Source organism: Pundamilia nyererei, unplaced genomic scaffold (genome assembly GCF_000239375.1).
Source record: "Pundamilia nyererei isolate P.nyererei 1_Seehausen unplaced genomic scaffold, PunNye1.0 scaffold00005, whole genome shotgun sequence".
Taxonomy (NCBI): Eukaryota; Metazoa; Chordata; class Actinopteri; order Cichliformes; family Cichlidae; genus Pundamilia; species Pundamilia nyererei.
The window spans coordinates 6,393,004-6,403,457 of NW_005187406.1; positions in this window are offsets into that span (position 1 = coordinate 6,393,004).

Sequence of the window (10,454 nt, forward strand, 5' to 3'; positions counted from 1 at the left end):
CTGGGTCATGTGGCTGTGGCAAACAGTTTCCTGAGCAGTTTTTCCAGTCTTCCCTGCTTCTGTGCTTCCACGAGGGACCCATGCATGGCTTAGGAGGGTGGTACATGTCAGCAGAACATTGCATTCTAATGACATTATCAGTGTTATTTGTTTAACTTACCTGTGGTTTTATTGTTGTGACTAAATGGTGTAACTATTCTCACTATTTCTTTTCCAACTTGGTTGGAGAGCACTTCCTAAGAATTATTTCTGAGACGATAAACCAGCCTGGAAGTGTTTGTAGCTATTCAGATTGGTGAAAAACTCAGGGTTAGGGGATGTTTTAATGTAACGTCGCAACAATAATTGAGATAATAAAATTCAATTTTTAAATTGACTATCAAGGGACATGGGGGAGAGGTCAGCAGCAGTCAGTCAGTGTTAAATGTCACCCGTGTCCTTCTTAGACACAGAAATCACACTAATTTATGATAAAAACAGCCGAATCAATAATATTTCTAATATGCAGATCTCGTCTGCCATCCTGGAGGAGACTGATCTCTGCGGTGTCCTGCTAATCAATGGGCAGATGGCTCCTCAACATCACTTCAGTTAAATTCAAATTTTCTGCCTCATGTTTGATTAGTATTTGAAATGCCTGATTGCAAAGTGGGCTGCTGCACCTCACTGCCGTTCGGTTTATGTGTTATTTCTCAGAACGGCTGCCTGTAGACGAGAGTCCCTTCGACTCTGATTAAACCCTTGAAGCAAGGTCTTCATCCTGCCAAGAAATTGTGCGTGCTTGTGTGTGTGTGGAAAAGAAAGAGCACGTCCGTTTGTGTGTGTGTGAGGCGAATGAGAGAGGAAGGTACGTAGCGGCAGAGCTCAGTGTGCACGTGTGTGCCGACCCACGTTATGTAGGTAGTAGGAGATGGGGAGGGCAGTCTGTCGGTTCATCCGTCCACCGCGGTGCCTGCTGACAGAGGAAAAGAGAGATGAAGCATATGAAGAGGAACGTGCAGGTGACCCATGCCACGTCCAAGTGCCGTGGATCAAAAAACTAACTGGCTAACTGCACCTAACCAGGAATCCCCACCTGGAAGATGATGAAGAGGGATTAGAGTGCTCTGTCTTGAGTCACTGCAAACACAGACAGCCAGTCACCAGCAAATGTGGGAGAACACAAAAAAGCAGAACAGCAGAGAGTAGAACAGACAAAGCAGAATCTTAGGTAACAGGTGCTGGCTGATGTACCCACGTTTGTGTGAACTCATCCTTAAATAATTGAAAATGGGCAGGAAAATCTAAGAAATCCAAAGTTTCTCTCTACCCGACCTTGAGCAGCTCCCACACACACACGTGGTCGTTAAGACCCGACTTTGCGTTGTGCTGGGACTGCAGTGAAGGCTATTACACTCACTGGTTCTGTCTCTCAATAATGCATGATTAATTAGCCAACTCTGAAATAGAGTGAAACTGAGCACAGGGTGGAAACTAAAGAGGAGCACGGTAGGGACACGCTGTCTCGTACAGAAATCTGCATACACACACAGACTCATGCAGGAGTGCAATGCATTCTCTGATATGCATGCAGCATGTTTTGCTTACCTGTTCTGTAAGTTTTTGTCCCGTGTGCATGGTGTACTTGTTGAGGATCGGAGTGAGGATAGTACTTTTTACTGCATTATTTTTTGCATCAGCATGAAAAGGTTTGTAAAGATCCACAGAACAAACTGAAAACAAAGTTAACAACAAACTTGTGAAAACAGTGGAGCGTTTAGAAATTAAAGTAGCAAATTTTTCCCCTGAGGAGTTGGTGGAGAGCAATACCGGTACAGATCAAGTGACCAGAAACACTAGCGTAACTCTGTGTGCTGTGTGTGTGAATAGGCGACTGTTAGCTAAGTGAATTGGCCCAAAGATGTGTGAATATGGGTTTTGCTGAGCACCATCCACTTTGGCCACAAGTTGTAATTACAGGATTATATTTCCACTTTGTTTCCCACATTTAGCTGCTGTAAAGATACCATCATTATTCGGCATGGCTATGAGAGAAAGGAACGGGACCACAAAAGATTTATTATGAGGGCTGGGTGCTGAGTGGCAGTGCAATTGCTGTGAAGATTACACGTTAAAGCTGTTCAGGTCGACTCGAAGGGCAGCCTTCAGTTTTCACTCCTTGTATTATAAATATTATTAAGCATGAAAGCATTCAAAAATCGGGTTCACTGCTTGGAAAGGTATTTTTATTTTCATGATGTAATTTCTATTTAAATTCTGTGTGTTGAGTGGGCAAGACCAGGAAGCGAGTCACTAATCCACATGGGCAGTGGGCCGCATAATGTGGAAGTAAGGCAAAATAAAAAACAGGGAAACCATTTTAGCCTTATGCACTGGGTGAGCAACTTTTATTGGTAATAATGGCTCGAATCTTACATCTCAGAATGCATTCTGGACCCTTAAGAATGAAGAGGAAACACAACAGAAACACAAGCACACAAAAATCCCATGAGACGATGCATTTACGAGTTTACTTCTTGCTTAATCTTGTGATAAAACTGTTAAAATATTTACATGTCAATAATAAAAGACTGTGTACAGTTTGCCAGACACAGCTGTAGTATTAGCTTGCAGGCCTGTGTCACTTCAAGCTAGTGTTGGGAGTGACAGATATGGACAGGTGAAGCGTCTTGGTCCAAATTAATGGATAAAAACATCTGACAATAAAATTCATACAGCAAATTTTCTCTTTTAGCTACATTATAGACATAAGATACATACACAAGGCTTAGCTAATACTACATAACATTAGCAGGCGCTATTTGTAGCACAACTGGTGTACAGTGTACTTTTACTGCTTAGATATATAAGACTTTTTATCTATGAATGTCGTATTAGTGCTCTGTTTAAGACTGTTATCTAAAAAACCCACATTCTCTGTTGGTTGTTTTACGACTGTGACTGGATGAGACTGTTTTTTAAGCATTGACTGTATATGAAAGACGGACGCAGCCACTGTGAAGTCACTAGTTTGCAGACTATAATTTCAAAGCTTATACAGGCGGTGGACAGAGGTAAAACTGCAAACATCATGTCAGTGTCCAGACATGCTTATAATTACAGTTGTAATTTTGGCTGTAACCATTTAGTGTTTCAAAAGTAGACAAGCTAATGCTAGTGCTGATCTCTTACTGTCTGTGACATTAGCTGGGATGTTTTTTGTTTTTGTTGTGAAAAACTGTTGAAAAGGCAAACTGGACAGAACCAAGCTCACCACATGAATGCTCCGATTCATGTAGCCATGCAGCCACAACCTTTTGCAGAGACATTATATAAGGAGAGGTTATGGCACTCAATAAATTCTGAATTGACAAAGTCTGAAAGACTAAAGATAAAAGGTGTCTATTCAAGATGGAAAATAATATTAATGATAATAAAAAATGGCTGAACCCAAAACATGCTTATGGAAGGACTTCCTAAGGTTTCTAATCAATCTAATGGGTGAGCACAAGAACTTAAGGACAAGATGAAAAAAAAAATCCAAACATATTTTTGCTCACTTGCATTGAATTAGTTTCATATAATTTAAACATCACAATGTTAGGAGTTTTTGTACTTTAAAAAAAAATGAGACATCAAAAAAGTTTTAGCTGACTAAAGTGGCTGTTTAAGAATGCATGACAGCCTTGGTAATTAAAAATATAGGAGCACTGTAAATACATAAATAAATGATAACGTTAAGATTTCAGTCTGACTGATAATGAAACATGTTTTGGTTTGATGAATTGTACTTCATGTTTTCTCTCAATGCAACAGTAAGATAGAGCAACCCCTAACAACAATGGCATCTTTCAATATACAACATCCATCCATCCAATGGACCATCTCTTATATGCAGTCTATATTCTCAAATGATTACAAATCCATATTTTTATAATCCTTAAATATATTCATAAATGTCCATATGCCTCTTCTGTCTCATTCCCCACCCCAAGCTACCTCTTGGATCAGGCCTGGACATCACACAGTTAACATGTTACAGGGATTCAGAGACAGAAAGACAGAGAGCAAGGGCATCGTCCATGAATAGGGAGTATTCAGTGCTGCCTCTGCCTCTTTCCCACAGAGATCAGGCCTGGGCTGGAGTTTCACCCGAGTCTGGCCCGGTGAAATCCTAACCTCTCCCATCACAGACTTTGATTCCCTCTAGAAACACATTATTGATTTCTCTATGCGACCCCTCCATATTTTGTTATTGCTCAGGTGAAAATGGATAACAGGAAAGCTCATATCAGCACGTAGCAGAACAATACCGCATTGTGGCAACTCAGCGCCACTCTACTGAAGAGGACAACTCTGCCTGAAACCGTTCACGGCACCAGTGGCTGTATACAATTATGATCCTGTGCTCAGCCTGTCCTGTGCCAATAATGAATACATGGATACACAAACACAAGATGGGATTGTGAATTAGCATTCGATAACAGCTGCTGTTGAAAGTGGAGCTCCGCTTGCATAAGCTGCCCACTGTCCTGCTGAGAAAGTCTGCAGCTTCACAGTGATGTCTTGTGTTCGTCAGGCCAGTTTCCCCTAAATAGATGTTGAAAATATGGCTGCATGAAACAAGATGTAGCATCGCTTTTGTTTTGGTTTCTCTGAAGGGAATAAAGCTCCCTCTCTCGGCTCGTGGGCTGCTTTTTGCCTTTGGGTTGGTGTGTCGGAGAAACTTACGTCAGAGCCTGTTTAAGAATTCACCCCTCAAACTTCAAAGCAAAAGAAAGTAGCTTTGAGTATATTATTACTAACAGTATTCAAAATCTCACTCTTAAGTCCAAGGCATGAAAGATGTGACAATCTGCCTCCCTTCCTCTTTCTCTACCCCTCCTCTATCACGCCTTTAGTCTGGAGTTTTAGTCAGGGAGTTTGCCGTGATGACTCACTGTTGTTGGAGGTGGTTTTTGTTAAGCAGCTTGAGTGACATGCTTGTATTTTTATTTCTTTATTTTCCGCCATTAACAACAGCAATCTGGCTCGTTCAGGAGCACAGATGCAAGCTTTAGATATGGAGACGAACCGCAGATTGCTGTGTGTGATTAGTAATCTCCTGGGTTACGTTCTTGTATTTCTTTTATTTTTTCTACAGTAGAGAGAGCAGGTTGACTGAGTGGTGGAATGTTCACCAGGGAAAGGTGAAGCTGCCGGTATCTGGGCACTGTAAAGCTCACCGTTTAGATGCAATCGAGATATTTTGCAGTCCAACCGTGTTTGCTAATCTCAAGAAGACGACAAAATCAGTCAGTAAAGTGAGCAAACACAGCTCTAAAATAATAACTGGAACTGTATTTTCCACACTATAAGGCGCACTTAAAATCCTTTAATTTTCTCAAAAATCGACAGTGTGCGTTATAATCCGGTGTGCCTTATGTATGAATTCTGGTTGTGCTTACTAACCTTAAACCGATTTTATGTGGTACATGGCGCTCAAAAAAGTGTCAGAAAATGTTTTAGTACGGCTTTGGTAACTTACGAAGACGCACTGCTTAATGGATTGTCGGAGCATTACGGCTAGTCAGGAGCCTTGTGGAGTAATCTGGGTCTAAAACTCCGTCCACTTCAGGTCCTAAAGTCAAACGAATACTGCAGCATCACTGAGACTCTAAATTCTTTCATCTTTAATAAAATGGTCAGCGTTGCTGCTTTACCAGGTATAACAGTTAAGTTTAACATCCAGGAATCCACGAAAACAGCTTTTATTAAATTTAATGGAGTTAGAAGTTAGCAAGAAGTTAGCTCGCTAGTTTCCACCTAAACATGATAAAGCATGTTCTGACTGAGAGATTTTGGAAAAATTCAAACGTACAGCTCTGTTATCACTTCCAACGTAAATGAAGACAGAAAACTAAACAGCAGTGACGTTTGTAAGGTTACTGAAGTTGGGCTAGCTGGCATTTAATGATGTGCTACGTGATCACTAGCAACACAGCTATGTTAGCATAATATAAACAGTGAAGCTGGAGGATGAACGCTAACTTTTTTCCACTTGATAAAAGTTAAGGTGAGGGTTCCCGATGGTTAGAGACAAATGCAATCACATGGCAGGATGCTGTAAACTGACCAAACTTCAGTCAGGAGAACAACTGAGATAATCCATCCACAATACGAGGTTAGTCATTAATATACTGCAACAACATGGGAATAGAGAGAATACAGCATTAATGAATCAATGCAAGAAGAATGAGTTGAGTAAAGTTTGACTTATCTGACTGTTTTGTTTCGCTTAATGCGCCTTATAATCTGTTGTGCGTTATGGTCCGAAAAATACGGTAGACTAAAAAAAAAAAGCTCTGATTAGAGCATCAAACATATATTTTTTTATTATTAATAATGATGGACACAGTGTCCAAGTCTGAAATGTGAAAATAAGTGGAAAGTTCCTTGGGCCTGCATTATTATTCTGTGATTACATTAACAGTGGTTATAGCTTGTACTAACCTGCTTGGCCAACAACAGCTAATGCAGCTTTAAAATAATCCCATTCTTCTCTTTCATTTTTAATTTTGTAAACATGTTGGGACATGTTGTTATCAGATTTGCAAACAAAGATTAAACCAGACAACAAAGCAAGTGATCTATAATGACATTTATTTGCTGCTTGAGGTAGATCATTAATGCACTCCTTTAAATCTTTGCTACCCTCACTTTTTAATGTTACATTTAGATGTATTAACTTAAACAGCCCTGCTTGCTCAGCGGTAGATTAACAACATAAACAAGCAGGTTTAAAATGTAAATATAAGATTCCTGCCCTTATTGCTAACCATATTGATTGTGCCTGTAATTGCATCTGAGGAAGTGCTTTTCCTATAGATAATGGTCATTGTGTGTTGCTGGTACTGCTGCTTTAGTAAGTAATGGCAGGCCTTGGAGCAATTATCAATATTACAGCTGATCATGCCAGGATGTGTGCATTGTTTCCTGACACACACAACATCAAGCCAAGCCAACAGAAGGGAGATTGTATGCCTGTGGCCTCATGGACTCATGGCACTATGTCCTGGATTTGACCATGTCACACAGACACACACACACTCATGTGGACTATACCGGGGAAAGAATACTCATACGGCTCTGAAAGTAGGTTTGCCCAAGCTGTTTGTACTGGCATTGCTCCAGACTACAGCCACTCACGCTGTGACTGAAAGCAGAAGGGGAAAATACGGAACATTTTATGGAAAAAAAAGGCACAGATAAGATGAACAAACTGTCACAGGGAAAAAGGGCAAACATTACTGAGTTAAGTGTCGAATAGAAAATGCTTACACAACAGAGTTAAGAAACAGGAATAAACAGAGGAAGACCTGGTCAGAGGTGGGGGAGGCAGCAGAGAGGGCCATGTTTGGGTTCTTTGACCTCTCGCTTCGATCGGGGCAAATATGTGATTAATGGATTTTCACAGGGACATGAAATCATTTGCCACTTTCCCGTGACATTTTTCCCAATCCCCTTCCAGGCTACCATTTCAAGGCTGTGGGTATTTCTCCACCCACAGCGTGGGCCATAGCAGACGGTAAACACTGTGCTAAGTAAAAGTCGGATGGGACTCAGCTCAGAGGCAGAAGGTTAGCTGCATCGACGTGTATATGCTCAAGCTTATTTATTAACACCTCTGTAAGCTGAGGCATACACCAAACTCTTATTAAACACATGCAGTTAACACTTGTTTTTCAAGCTGTGCTGTGAATACATTTCTTTGACAGGCACTGCTTGTTATACAACTATAGAATTACTCAACATTTTTCTGGTTGACTGCTAGGTTTTTTACCTTTACCAAAGGAGCTTTTTATTTGGGGAACTCCAGGCCTCAGGGACCAGTGTCCTTCAGGTTTTAGATATCACCCCGGGTCAGCACACCTGAATCAAATGATTAGTTCATTATCAGGCCTCTGGAGAACTTCAAGACATGTTGAGGACATAGTTGAGCAATTTAAATCAGCTGTGATGGATCAAGGACACAGCTGATTACCAGCAGGACACCAGCCCTTGAGTTCCCCTACCCTAAGTCATCATTGGTGAGGACAACAGGACTTTTTTGGGGGGAAAAAAGAATAGTTGTTGATGTGTGTCAGTTGGGAGAATAATTTAAGTAACATTTAGATGTTGTGATTGCCTCTAGTTACCATTAGGATTAGGTTTGGGGTTGTCACTAATTACAGAGAGCTCGTGAATACAAGGTGGTGGCTGTCACCACAGTGAACATGAATGTGTGGACAAATGTTTTAGTAAAAGTTGTTTTTGAAGTTTCTATACACAAAAAACCCCAAACAAACAAAAACAAAAAAAACCAGTGATGGTGATACTAGTAAAAAGCCAACGTCACTGGGATATATTCATGGTGAACGAAATGTCCAGTAGCTATCGAGCTATTTCTCTTTAGCTGAGGCTACATGTTGAGTCATGCCACTAATGATCTATGAATAACTACTGTGAAGGAAAGTTCAACTGTGTGGCATTTCTAATACAGCAGTATTTACTATACTAACCAGGACACAGGAATTTCCCTTTCCTCACAGTGTAAGCTAAGCTGTTGATGCGGATACTGAGTCCCTCAGTCCCACTACCATGTGAGTATTTCCTAACACCAGCAGCTTTGTGGGATTGACACAGCTCAGTTGTATTGTACTGGACTGGCCTTAAGTAGCCTTTTTTATTGTAGAATGTGGTGCAACAAAGAGGCTCATGACGTTGGAAACAGATGGTAAGAGATATGGGAGAAGGTGAACTGACCCACTAAGGTAACATTTCGGATTATTTCGACTTACATGCTGTGACCCACACACCCTGCCTGCAGTCCTCGGTCTAATTCATCCCAAAAGTGTTCTCTCAGGTTGGGGTCAGGACTCTGTGCAGGTCAGTCAAGTTCTTCCACACCAAAATTGCTCATCCATGTCTTTCTGGGCCTTGCTTTTTGTAGCGGTGTGCAGTCATGTTGAAACAGGAAGGGGCCATCTCCAAACTAGTTCCACAAAGTTGGGACCATGAAAGTGTCCAGAAAATGCCTCGGCATGCTGAAGCATTAAGAGTTCTTTTCACTGGAACTTAGGGGCCATAATCCCTCCTCCACCAAACTTTACACTTAGCACAATGTAGTCAGACAAATACTGTTCTCTGGCAACCACCAAACTCAGACCTTCCCATCGGATTGCCAGAAAGAGAAACGTGATTCGTCATTCCAGAGAACACTGAGATTCCAGTGCCACTGTGTTTTACATTACTGCATCCGACTCTTTACATTGTTCTTTGTGACGTAAGGCTGGGAACCAATTCCATGGAGCTCTCCGCGCACTGTTCTTGAGCTAATTTTGAAGGCCACATTGTGGCTGAGTGGGTGTCGTTCCCGTTTCTTCTTCTTTGTTATAATACCACTAACAGTGGACTGTGAAATATTTAGTAAAGGTGAATAATTAGTCAAGAGAAAATTTCACACTTGACTTGTTGCTCAGATGTCATCCCATCACAGTACCACACTGGAATTAATCTCCTGAAAGTGACCCATTCTTTCAAAAATGCATGCTTGATTTTATCCACCTGGGGCCATGAAAGTGATCGTAAAACCTGAATTCAATCATTTGGAATGGTGGTTAAATACTTTTGGAAATGTAATGTCTGTTCCTCCTTTGCAGTGCGGACATGCATGTCCAAACATGTGCATGTTAGGCTATAAATGAGAGCATGAATGGTTGTCTGTTCGTCCTGTGACAGCTGGAGTACGTTCATTCCCTCGAAGAATCTGAATTAAATGAGCAGAAGAAAACATGACTGGATGGATAGATGTAAGAGAATTTATGAGAATGTAAAAAAATTCTTCTAGCTTGAAAAAAGTTATCTAAAGACTTCTTTTTTCTTTGTGCTCACCTAAAATGAAGACCTAAAGAAATTGTGCTTTCAGGTTTATGATGAGCATAAACATCCCTTTCTCTTTAATAATGTACTTACTAGTTTGATGATTTATAGCATAACTTTTTTCTTTTGATGAGAACGATTCAAATACAAATGAGTTAATTTAAATATCCATCCATCCATTCGCTTCCGCTTATCCTTTTCAGGGTCGCGGGGGGCGCTGGAGCCTATCCCAGCTGTCATAGGGCGAAAGGCGGGGTACACCCTGGACAGGTCGCCAGTCTGTCGCAGGGCTAACACATAGGGACAGACAACCATTCACACTCACATTCACACCTAATTTAAACATGTCATCTAAATATATGAACTCTTAGTTAGCTATGCTAAAAAGAAAAACAGCATCTGTACTCCCACTAAAAACACAAGTGATAGTTTTTTTTCTGCGATGGCAGATGTGTGGAGGTGAAGTAAGGACCCAAGTGCAGGCAGAAGTTGATATGAGAAGTGAATTTATTTAAGTGGAGATGGTGAGGACAGGAACTAAGAAATAACTAAACTGGGAAAACCTACACACATGA